Source organism: Mauremys reevesii, linkage group 4, assembly GCF_016161935.1.
Source record: "Mauremys reevesii isolate NIE-2019 linkage group 4, ASM1616193v1, whole genome shotgun sequence".
Taxonomy (NCBI): Eukaryota; Metazoa; Chordata; order Testudines; family Geoemydidae; genus Mauremys; species Mauremys reevesii.
Genome location: NC_052626.1, coordinates 77,659,270 through 77,671,989, shown reverse-complemented (window position 1 = coordinate 77,671,989; position 12,720 = coordinate 77,659,270). Strand labels below are relative to the sequence as shown.

The following is a 12,720-nucleotide window of genomic DNA, read 5'->3' as shown; positions in this document are numbered from 1 at the left end:
TTCTGCAGTGTGATCTGTCTAAACATTTTAAAATGCTAGACAAAGAATATTAAATAAAACCTTGCAATATCCCTTAGAATATTTTGGAGAAAACAGAGTCTCAGGTTTCCATAAAACCCTTTTTTTTATTGGCATCTATGTGCCATCCCTTACTTAAGGCAGATCATAAAGTTACATCCTAACCCTTTAAAGATTGCCCCTAATATAAGTGCAAATTTACTTCCTTTCCCCCAAATCATATTGTTCTCTCACTTTAATTATTGTAAATATTTTTTCCCTTTTCTACTATAAGTAATTTTAATCCTACTGAAAAGTTTTCAATATTGACTCTCCTGGAGATCAAAAATCTCTGCTTGGATTATAATGGTCTATAAGGGTGAGATACAGTGTGGTCTCCAGAAGTGCAGACCTCCCACAGACCATCCTGTTTGATGGGCCTTAATATACCACTTGAACTTCAAAACATCTTGACTATTCAAGAATTAGAAAATTAGAGTTACTGGCAAAATTATTTGTGTCTAATTGATATAATGCACCATCATATTAAATTCTCTTAAACCACTTGCTATAAGCCTTTATCCCTCAAAAAGAAACCATGTCCAGTTTACAGCTTATGAACATAATTTCTGAGGAAGAGCAGCTAAACAGGGATGATAATTTCTAAATGGGGAAGGGAATGCCAGTGATAACTGTTTTGTCATTATGACAACATCTAATTGCTGACTCTGTAATCCTATTGTGCCAAATGACAGCGGATCTTACTGATGGACTTCCTGATTCTGGGGAGCAGAAATGAAATTAAAATATTGGATCAGATTTCTCATGGGCCAGTGTGCATGCTGATTTTTAAGGGCTTGATCCTAACAGGTGCTGAGCACTGCTGTGAGGTGCCAAGCATGTTCATCTTCCAGTAGAGAGCTGTGAGCACACAGCATCTCTCAGGAGATGGCAGCACCTTTCAGGATTAACTCCTATATCCAGGGTTTAGAAAACAGCTTTGGGACTAATTACTCTGCATTGTCTCCTTCCTAGCATTAGAGTTGATGTCATCTGTCTATAAACCTTATCAGATCAGATCAATTTCAAACCAAAACCTTGATGAAAACAAGCTCAAACTCAATAGGCTTTTTCTTTTAATAACTAGCTTAAATGTCTCTCTGTGTGTATGTATATTGTATTACAAAATGTATACAGTATTACATATGTATGCATTTTGCTATAGTTTTAAACTACATGATCATTTACGTTGTTTCTGAACTAGTGTGCTATCATACTATACAACAGACAACAGTAACACTTGACAATATGGTAATTTGTATAAATTAGTAAAGGCTGAAGTTCTAATTTAGAGAATCAATTCATTTTGGGTAAATCCCTTAAACCTTAATATAGCCAATGAAAATCAATGTTTCCATAATCCCAGATTAGTCTAACATTAATTAAAGGCATTCAGTAATGGGAGGCAATATAGACAAGTGGTTAGCACAGCATCATGGGAATCAGATGACCTGAATTCTGCTTTTTGCAGACCTGAATTTGCCTGTTGTCTTGGGCATCTTATTTACCATCTGTCTGTGTGAGTTTCCTCATCTGTGAAATAGGGCTAATACAATTTGTAAATGATCTGATCTGAGGTTAGAAAATATCCAGAAAGTGTATTTTGATCATTATATTAGAAACAATATGACATAGTGCTTATACCAGAGAACTAGGAAACAGGACTCCTGGATTCTGTTCCTTTCCCTACCACTCATTTGCCTTCTGATCTTTGTTAACGCACTCATACCTTTGTGTGGCTCAGTTTTCCCCTTCCATAAAATGGGGATTATAGTTACTTCACAATAGAGTTAGATGGGAACTGGTTTTCCCATCCTGTGGAAAAAAATGAAATTTTGATTTTTTTCTCTTTGGGAATTAAGACAAAAAGTCAAATCTCAAAAAATGTTTGCGAACCAAACATCTGAAAAAAATCAGTTTAGGTCAATCAAAACATTTCATTTAAATAATTTAAATTTTTTTTGTTTCAGTTATGAACTTTTTTTTACTTTTCATGTTTTATCAATAAATTAACTTAAATTTCAAAACAAAGGTAGTTTCGCACCAAAAAATTTGAACTTATCCTATCAAAAATGACAAAAAAGGGTATATTTCAACAATTTTGAAACTTTTTTCCATTTTTTTTCCAAAATGGAAATTTGTCAAAAATTAACACTTTCCCACAAAAAAATTTGGTTTTGACAAATCAACATTTTCCAATGAAAAAAATGTTTTGTTGAAAAATTCCCAATATTAGGCTTTATTAATGTTTGCTAAGCATTTTCTCAGCCTGGGATGGAAGATATTATTGAAGTGTAAAATATTATTATGATTATCAAAGTAATCCAGAGTAAGTAGGAAACAGAAACAGAAGTGAAATAAAAGAATAAGTGTAGAGGAAACTGCAGGAATATTCCAATCCAAGCAGTCTCTCACCCCTGAGTTTATCAGACTAACAATGAATTAATTTGATTTGGGGCCACAAGGCTACCTCCAACTCCAGCCTTCTACATGGCTTTGCTTTTGGCAGAGGTTCCTATTGGTTCAGCTTTCTATTCCATAAAAGAGTTCATGTGCTTTTTACATTTGTCATGAATGAAAGGCATCTGTTACATCCACCAGCTTCAACTAAGTTTAACTCAACCCCTAAATGTAGCCAAGATGTCAGCTTGAGTTCAGGAGAATTTTTGTACATGAGGATCCCATAGCAAAAGTGTCAAGGTCATAAGAAAAAACAATGTGGAGAAAAAAAGCAAAATATTAAAAATTGCCAACCTCCTCCTCACACGCGAATAATCAAAGCAGTTCACAAATATATTTACTCTATAATAATAATAAAAATAATAATATAATAACATTGTAAGCCACCTGAAGTCAGTTATAACTGCAGTCCTGCAGCCCTGCAGCCTATTACAATCAGTGTGAAATTAACCAGGGTACTCATTGTCAATAGAAAGGCAAGCAGATGTCTAGAAGTAGGCTGAGAGTGGTTACCAGCCTCACCAGACTAAGCGCCTGATTGTGCAACCACCAAAGTCAGTAAGAATTCTGTATCTTACTTCGGGGGAGCAGGATTAGGCACTAGACCTGGATGTTCAGACCAGTGCCTGTCTTTTCTTATGCAGACTCTAACTCCCTGGGCAGGCAGGGGTTCAGCGCAAACAAAAAGTTACATTGAAGATTAGAAGACATACTAACTAAATGGAAAGTAGGCATTAATTATACCAGAGTTAAGGACACATGCTGGTCAGAAAGGTATGGGTATCCTAAATGAAGTAATAAATACCTGAAATACTAGTACTGGGACACAGACCAGTGGTTGGGTTGATATTGATAGACAGGGGGATACTGCTGGCTGATTTACCTAACTACTTGGAGGGTTTGTAACAACCAGAGCAGCCAATTTTCTCTATTATCTGAGAATTTATCTAGCATTTTATTATACTTCCAGTAAACCTCTGACAAATCAGCCTCCCTGTGAGCACTGACCTTCTACTAAATAAAAGCACATTTAAACCTAAATTGGAAATTCATCTCTTCAAAATAACTAGTTTAAATATTTCCCAATTCAGCTTTCTTTCTTTCTTTCTTTCATTTTTCTTTTTCCCAGAGAACAAACACAAGCGAGAAAACTTTGGAGCATTTACTAGCTGATTGCCCAATAAGAACAACAGGGTTTGTCCAGAAATGGCAAGTGCCCCAGTTTATATTGTAGCTGCCAACACTCTTTAATATTCAGAGTCTGATGTCTGCAGAATTACCAAAGACAGACACTTGTTCCTGCTCACTCAGGCGAAGCAATGCTCTGACTAAATCTACAATCCCTTTTCCTCTGGGCTTTTCAAAATTCCTCAAATAAATATGCATATTGTCAAGAAAAAAAATCTTTTAAACTTATTTTCTATTGGACAATGCTGTATTAATTAACATGGGCTTCTTCATGTTTCTGTCATGTCCGGATTCATATATCTTCTCTCATTTGCCTCTTTCCTACAGAAGAAAGATGTGTGCCCTCAACCAATCATCTGACATTTTGTCTTGCTTAGGTGGAAATAAGAGCAGACAGAAGATTGCAGGAGTTCACAACATAGATTGTTAGATACTCATGTTCCAGCAGGAGCTAAGCCACCAACCCCGAAATGTTATTCAAATCACACCAAGTCCAAGGGCTGATAGAAGTTTGCAAAAGCCCATATGTTCAAAATTAGGAATAAAAATCTGATCTCAACTGCTCCCAATCTATGTTTCCTTATGTTTAGCTTCTACAGCATAAATGGCAGATGCAGTGACCATTCACACTGACTTACTGAAGTCTTAGGTCCATGGAATTTTATGGCAACTCTCTTGAAAATGACTATGCATTATAAGAGCATTTACATTTGATTTTCCACTACCTTATTGCAGTTTTATGCCATTATAGATCACTTGACTTCAATGGAATTATAAAACTGGAACAACATAGTGAAGTATCTGGACATTTTAGGTTCCTAGAGTTCTTCAGTCCTGGCTAAGATGATGTTACAGCAGATTCTGCTTGGCACATCCCTTGCTGCAATGATCCAAACAACATGTGTTCTGCTTTCATCTGTATATCACTTTGCCCTTTATGAATTCTGCAACAGAAGGCCCATAATTTGCAGGGAAAACTGCAACTGCCAATTTGCAGAACACTCTGGGCCTTGACTATAAGATAACTTACTTCTGGAGCACAAAAGCTTGTCTATGTCAAAGGGCAATTGTCATTTTCCAAGTTTAATTTTCATAAGTATCTGCACTGGCAAAAAGAAAAAACCAAGCTAGCTAACTAAATCCACGTCCAATAATAATTGTATAGCTATATTAAAGAGCAGTAAGATTAGGGCAAGAAACTGAATTCATTCCTAATCTGAATATAGAGTTTCTTTTGGACAGAAAACTAAATTACTGTGTTTGATTTGTACTTCTTGGGGTATTTAAAAAGTAGAAATATTGGGGAATATCCTGCTGAGAATCCCCAACCCACAATAAAGTCAACTGGTCAAGTGATAAATACCTTATTCACAAAACCATCATTCCCATCTTAAATGCCTCAGACCTTGTGTGGATCTATCTAAGGGTATGGCTACACTTGCAGCTGTACAGCGCTGGGAGTTAAACCTGTCTTTGTACAGCTGAATAGGGAAAGCGCTGCAATCTGGCCACACTGACAGCTACCAGCGCACTGTCATGGCCACATTTGCAGCTTCTGCAGCGGCATTGGGAGCAGTGCATTATGGGCAGCTATCCTAGCATTCAAGTGGCTGCAACGTGCTTTTCAAAAGGGGCGGGGGGTGGAGTGTGACAGGGAGCATGAGGGAGAGAGAGAGAGAGGATATTTGGAGCTGACACTGTGTCAGCAGCTGCCTTGCAAGTTCCGACCCCTTCCCCCACCTCCCTCTCGATCACTGAAAGCACCAGATAAGCAGCCTCTCCAAAACGGACCGACCCCCGCTCCCTTCTGCACCCCGTGCTGCTTCTCTCCTCAAGCCCCCTCTCTTCAAGCAAACACTAACTGTGGTCGTTCCAAAGGGAGCTCATTCACAGCAAACAGTAGCTGTGTTTGTTTTTTTGATAAGCAGCTTCGGGAGCCCGGAGTTCACAACAAAAAAAACAGAGGCATCATAACAAAACAAAGAGCGTAATCTTTACTTAAAAGCATTATGGGAAGCTTCCGGAGGTCAGTTACAGCGTAGTAAGATGATTCTTTGTTTACACTGGCACCCCAGTGCTGCAGCAGCAGCAGCGCTATTCTCTTTATTCCTCTCGTCAAGGTGGAGTACATGCAGCGCTGTAGCCAGGGAGATACAGCGCTGTATGTGCCTTGCCAGTGTGGCCAAAGAGTGAGTTACAGCACTATAAAGCCACCACCAGCGCTGTAACTCTCAAGTGTAGCCAAGGCCTAACTCTGATACAATATTCATCACCACAGTATCTGAGGGCTTGCACTAGTGTGTTAAGCAATATGACTACAAATCGGTCGTGTTGTTTCATCCTCTCCTCTCTTGGTTTGTCAATGTATTTGTTGTTGTTTTATATGTGTACACACACACACACACACACAGTAAACCTTTGACAAACAAGCCTTCTTCTGAGCACTGACCTTCTACTAAATAATAGCACATTTAACCTAAATTGGAAATTCATCTCTTGAAAATAACTAGTTTAAATAATCCCCAATCCAGCTTTCTTTCTTTCTCCCAAAAAAGTAGAAGAAATGTGCCTTGCACATGGAGAAGAAGGTGGTAAGGTTTGCGATGGTCCTTAACTCTTGGGGGAAATCATTCCATAGTCTCAGACTACTCTTTTTTTCAGGAGTTATTCACTAGGTCAAGGATCCATGCTTGAGGAGGGGCCAAGTCAGGGGCTAGGAGTGATATTGGAGGATGGTGGGACATGCATTATTTCCTTACAAACACTGTAGGAAAACTATGCAAAAAGTAATACAGCCACAGGCTGTCTTGTCTTTATTGTGTAGGCTCCTCCACGATATGGAATGTTCTTTCCTGATGAACCTGTTAATACTCTCCATTGGATTTGATCTGAGAGCTGCTGTCAAGGCTCAGGAACTCCACATGGATTGTCCCATTCTCCTTCAAATCCCCCAGATCTCAAGGGATCTGAAGGATTTGGGCATTGAACCCACTGCTCCTTCTACAGGAAGACAGAAGGGCTAACAATGCTTCCCTGATAGAAAAATTTGGGGGAAGTTCTATTACAGAGATGCTTATAGTGTTTTATTCCCTTAGATCTCTCTCATATATGCAACTCTTTCCTCTCCTGCAATGGGATCTAGGCCTCAGCTGTTCTTACTAAGGACAAACTCCAGTAGACATCAGTAGAAGTCTGCCCAAATAAGGACTCAAAAAAAAAAAAAGTGAGTGAGTGAGCGAGCGAGTACCTCAGGAGTTGCCGCTTAGGCTATGTCTAAACTGCAATTAAACACCCATGGCTGGCCCATGTCAGCTGATTCAAGCTCATGGGACTTGGCTGAGGAGCTATAAAATTGCAGTGTAAACGTTTGGGCTTGGGACCTTCTCTGCTCACAGGATCTCAGAGCCTGGGCTCAAGCCCAAGCTCAAACATCTACACTGCAGTTTTTACAGTCTCAGAGCCCAAGCCCCACAAGCCTGAGTCAGCTGACATAGGCCAGCCATGGCTGTTTAATTGCAGTGTAGATATACACCTAGAGCTTCCGGTGCTCATCACTTCTCAGGATTTGTCCCAGGATATGAATAAACCCCTTTGATTCACGATTTTGTATTTTCCTCCAGAACATTGATATAAATATTAAATGGTGAGCCAAGAATCAGTCTCTGCAGGGCCTCAGTAGAAACGCACCCAATCAATTAAGACCCCTCATTAACAAATAAATTTTGAGAGCAATCAAAGGGCCACTTTTTAATCCATGGAATATGTGCTATTTTATATATTGCTGAAAGACAGTTGAGCTATAAAAGCTTCAGCCATATTTAGGGTTCGCTGTAGAGTTGTTCTTTTTATATGGTTTCCTAATTACCTTCCAAGATCAAGTAGCAAAACATTTACTTTTATTAGCTTAGCCCTTAATTTTAGATCAACAGCAAGATTAGTCAAGTGATTGCTGTTAATGCTCAGCCAACCTTGAATCCAACAACATACAACCCTGGAGAGGGCTGTTCTTTTACAACTTTTGGTCTCTCTCACCACATGACTGCTCTAGTCTCCTCCTAACTTTTCCCTGCTGGAATTCTCAGTTAATGTGTATAATGCAGCTATGATTATACTGTGATGAGGGCTCTTTAAAACATTAAAAGAATGCTGATTTAATCCGAATCAGTATTAAACTCTTCCTGGAAATGAGAGAAAATTGAATTATTTTTAGTAAATAATTATTATGTAGTAAATAATTATTTTAGCTTGGTAAAACTAGGCTTATATTAGTACACTAACAAGTATGTAATATTTATTGCATCTTGGCAATTTCAGTAAGTGACTTAACTGAAGTTATTTGTACAATGAACCCTAGCAATAATCTTACTTTCAGTGTAATTAACAATTAGCACCTGGATGAACTGGGATGAGAACTGCTGACTTATTGTTCTATTATGTGCATATAAATGCTGGCTGCAAAATACTTTCAGGCACTTTTCATTTCAAAAGAATGCTTTCTGGTTGTTTAACATCTGCAGCTACAACACTAGGAATGAAAAAAGCCGCGGCGGGTTATTGGTACTTGGATGGGAGCCCTCCCGGGAGAACTGAGAAGATTCAAGAATTGGTCCTGAAGATTCAGTAGCTGGCATGCTGATTTCTAAGTTAGTACCAGAACCATGTTATATTTTCTCATGTTATATTTTTCCATATAAAAAGAATAGCTATATACAGTCACTCTAAATTCTGATCTGCAATGTACACAATGTACATTAGGAATAATTTTGGATTTACTATAGATTTGCACTGCTGTAAAGTGAGAGCCCTTATGAGTTGGCACTGGAACTCCAAAGACCAAGATACATACTTAACTTCACACACATAACTGGTCCCATTGAAAGGACCATGCACATGTGAAAAGCTACATGCATGTGTATTTGCAGAATTGGGCCCCTACAGAACTATTCATAATAAGAACAACAATTGGGTAGAGGATTAGACTCCCATCAATGGCTGATTCAAATTTATGGTTTTGATTTTTTGGCTCACATCATGGTTCTATCTGTCACTTTAAAAAACAAATCTAACAGAACTTCTCTCTCTTATTTACCAAACACAATCTTTTCCCACAGCATTAAAACACTACAATATCATCCATTTTAGCTCTCAAATGTCCTTTTAAGATTGAAAACAAAGCAAAGGAAGATGTACAAAAATATCTATAGACTGATGCTAGGTCAGCAAAGAAAATGGGTTTCCACTGATCTGCATGAATCAGTTAAATCAAATTGGTAACCTAGTGGAGGGAAGGATAGTAAAAGCAGGTCAGGAAATATTGCACTTGGTTTCATGAACTGCTTTCAATTTCATGCCACAAATTTCACATGCCCAGTAAAAATTTCCTAACACTTCTGTTGCTGTTCACTTTCTAAATCATTGGATATGCCCTTCTGAGGCACAATTTTACTGCAGTATTTCATATTTAAATAACGTTTCACACCAAAAAATGCCTAAACATTTTATAATATTCAAGATTCAATTCACCCGCCAATGAAATAAAGACAGCTGTAAGGTAAAAAAAAAATCAAGGTTTTTCATTGTTTTAAACAATATTTTAAGATAAGACATGCATAATATCATGTGCATATTATCCAGTTAAAACTACAGAGTTTAGCCAAAATCTTGGGAATAATGTCCCTATTGTAGCTAAAAAAAGTCATTATTTTAATAACCATGTGAGAGAGTTCTGTTTCTCCCTCAAGCACCTACTTGTTTCCTGTCATTAGCCACCTCTTATGCATGGGGAAAATTCCCCATCAAAACTAGTAAAGTCACCACTTTTAAATACCTCCTTAAAATCTGCTTCGGCTGTGATGCTCCCAAGTGACTACTGTCTGGGCAGTTAAGAAAGCTGAGGCTTCTACTTTTATGCAAAACTCTTTTATTGTTACTTAAGCCTTCTTCCACCCCATTTGTCTGTGTTCTTCACTTGTTATAACCTGTCTGACATCTAGATTGTAAGCTCTCAGAGGCAGGGACAGTCTCCTTGGTTACGTGTTTGTTCAGTGCCTAGCACAATGGTGGCTGATCTTTGTTCCTAAGCACAATGAATAACAACAACATGGTCAATGCATTGTTTTGATATGTTATCCAAGTGGCAGCATTTGCAGCAGGATGCTGTGCTCCAGCACCATGCTGGGATATTAGTTCAATGAAATCAACAACTAAATCACTAATCTAGCTTCCCAGAGTACCATGATTTTTCTTGTAAATCTGGCAACCAGATACCAGCCAGATCCCAAGCCTCCTTATTTTACAGAATCTGAGCAGATCAGAGACATACATAACTCTACTGATTATTTTAATACATGGTAACCCCTACACTCAACAATTTTAATCTTCCAGTTTTTGCCATAGCTGAAGAATATAAAATTCTCAGTATCACTTAAACTATTTTACTGAGGAAGAGGTAAAGTTGAGCTGAGGGCTCATGGCTGCCTGCGGTTTGTATCTGAATTTTGCTCACCTTCTGACACCACCGGAAGGTTGTCTGAATCAAACACCAGTTTGTGTCTGTGCACAGCTATAGTCTTCCCCCTGAAAACTTTCAATTTCTTTTGCAAATTTATGATTGAGTTTTTGCCATTTCAATTGTGGTCCAGCCAGAATACTGAGTAGACTAGGGGAAAAAAAGCTATAAAAATGATTTACCATAAAATACTAGTGTCACTGTCAGCCAGTGTTATATATTCTCTATCCTTTCTTCCTGCATTCATTGAGACTCTTTCAGAGTTTGCTTCAAGTCTGTGTGTCATCTAGGCTAGAAGTGAGGAAGTATGGGGGAATGGAAGTGCTGCAATTAGGTATGGGTTGGTGTAGCTATATATGGTAAACCAAAACTCCTTTCCACCATCTGAAGTTAGAATGTTAGAGCACAAGACTCTTCTAGGCCTGCATAGTTATGCAAACTGCATCATATCTCAGTGTGATGCAACATCACATCATGATCCGATGTTGCTACTCTGTGGACCACATCCTCAGGTGGTGTAAATATACATAGCTTTATTGAAGCCACACTATGTACTGAGCCCAACCTCAACATACAATCCCAGAATATAGTTTAAATGTATAGATTATACAGATTTTTCCCTTTTCTATAGCTTCACTAACCTGTACCATAATGAGACCCAAATAGCAAAGAGAAGCTCAGTTAACGTTATTGCAAGTTCCAGTGTAATATTTGAGGACTAAAGATATTAATAACACTTCTTTTTGTTTGCTCTCTCTTATCAGGACAATGATTTGTGCTTCAGCCCTGGATGAACCTGGTGAATTACTGGGTTTTGCTGACCTCCCAATCTATTAACGAGAATTCCCTATATATCTGTACAATTTTGAATGCTATTCTCCCGTAGGGTGAATTCCATTAAAAAATACTGAGTTCCTGGAAAAACTGACAATCCACTCCTATAATAAAGGTGAAAATTAAGGCTCCAGGCCTGTAGTCCAAAAACAAAGGCTTATTACAATGAATACCATGTAATGATATCTTACATTAACTTTAAAATAAATAATATTGGGATAGTCCACCTCAGTTTGTCTCCTGCCATGGGACATCTGATCAGCATGGCCAGACCTACTGATTGTTCCATGGTGTAGTCTCAAGAAGAAGAGACGGGCCCTCTTTCAAGAGCCTGTGACTGGAATGGTCCCTCCCTTAAGATATATCCATCAGTGACAAGGTTATTTCTTTTTTAGTTCACATTCTGTGTGGTTTTTTGATTGTTTTTTTTTTTTGCACTGGGATAGGATGGATTAGTAGAAGATTGGTTTTAATAGGCTTTTTTCTATTAGTTTTGTTACCTCATTTGTTGAAAGGATTCTCAATTTTCTTGTATATGGTGTTGGGTATGTGATAGGAGAGTGAAATCATCTGCAAAGTCCAGGTCTTCAAGAGATGAGAATGGTGTCTATTTAATGCCTTTTGGCATGTCTTCTGTTGTACGCTGCATTACCCAGTCGATTGAAGAGGAATATCCTTTAAAATATACTGTTTTTAATGTTGTTTTCTTTTTGTGACACACCTGGAGGCCTGTTGCATCACTTTAAACCAAATAATAAATCTATCAAATTAACTTCTTGGTAAATTCTTGAGTTTAAGTTCTCCTAATCAATTAATTATGATTTTCTAATTATTGAGCCCAAAATATAATCACTAACATCTGAGAAGCAGTTTCTACTTACACCAGCACTGAATTTGGCCCTTGACTATAATAAAAACTAACAGCAACAAAATATCAGTTAGGGCCTGATCCAAGCTTTCTACTCATTTATTGGGCTTTGTATTGGATTGTTACTGCCCTTACTATTTGCCATCAAGTTACTGATTGCTGCAACACCGTATGGATATTGTTTCCTTATAATATATTTGTAAAAAATATAATCATGTATCTTAACCAGAAAGTGTTCTGTCAACATAACACACATTTGATATATGAGTACTGTACATGTATGAACTGACTATTCATGAACTGTCAACAAATAGCACAGCATCTATGTCTGTTCAATCTAGACCAACAAGAGAGCCAGAAAACTTGATTATATTAATTTTAATATGTACATTCCTTTCCTCAGATAAGCATCTAACTAAGTTAAGGTGAAATTCACCCCTTTTCAGAGATTAAGCACAAAGCTTATTCACTACTTATATTTCATCTATGCCCTGAAATTAGAGTTTAATTGAAATATAAATAATGTATTGGCCTTGTGTTGGCCCTATGCACAAAGGTGAATTTCACCCTTTATCCATTTAGAGAATCAGGTGGGTAAGTCTTTTCAGTTAATTTGCCTGAATTTATTCCCCACTCCCATCCATTAGCCAATGTTCAGCTGCAAGAATTAGGGTCTGCAGCAACAGGCAAGTCACAAGCACTTCAAGGAAGCACCCTGGAAAACAGAAATGAGGGTTTTTCAGTACCCTGCCAATACTGCCATTGGGAACCTTGGCAATCAAGAATTGCCAGTGCCAGAGTCTGA

The 12,720-nt window shown here is 37.9% G+C and overlaps 1 long non-coding RNA gene across 1 annotated transcript in view; it reads left to right on the top strand.

Annotated features, from left to right (window-relative positions):
- The window catches only part of LOC120405210, a 65,432-nt gene extending 53,664 nt beyond the window's left edge, over nucleotides 1-11,768 (top strand). The window contains exons 2-3 of the long non-coding RNA XR_005598440.1: nucleotides 8,223-8,348; nucleotides 10,978-11,768. This is a non-coding gene — a long non-coding RNA (uncharacterized LOC120405210). The remainder of the gene's footprint in view (nucleotides 1-8,222; nucleotides 8,349-10,977) is intronic.
- Nucleotides 11,769-12,720: the final 952 nt, after the last annotated feature.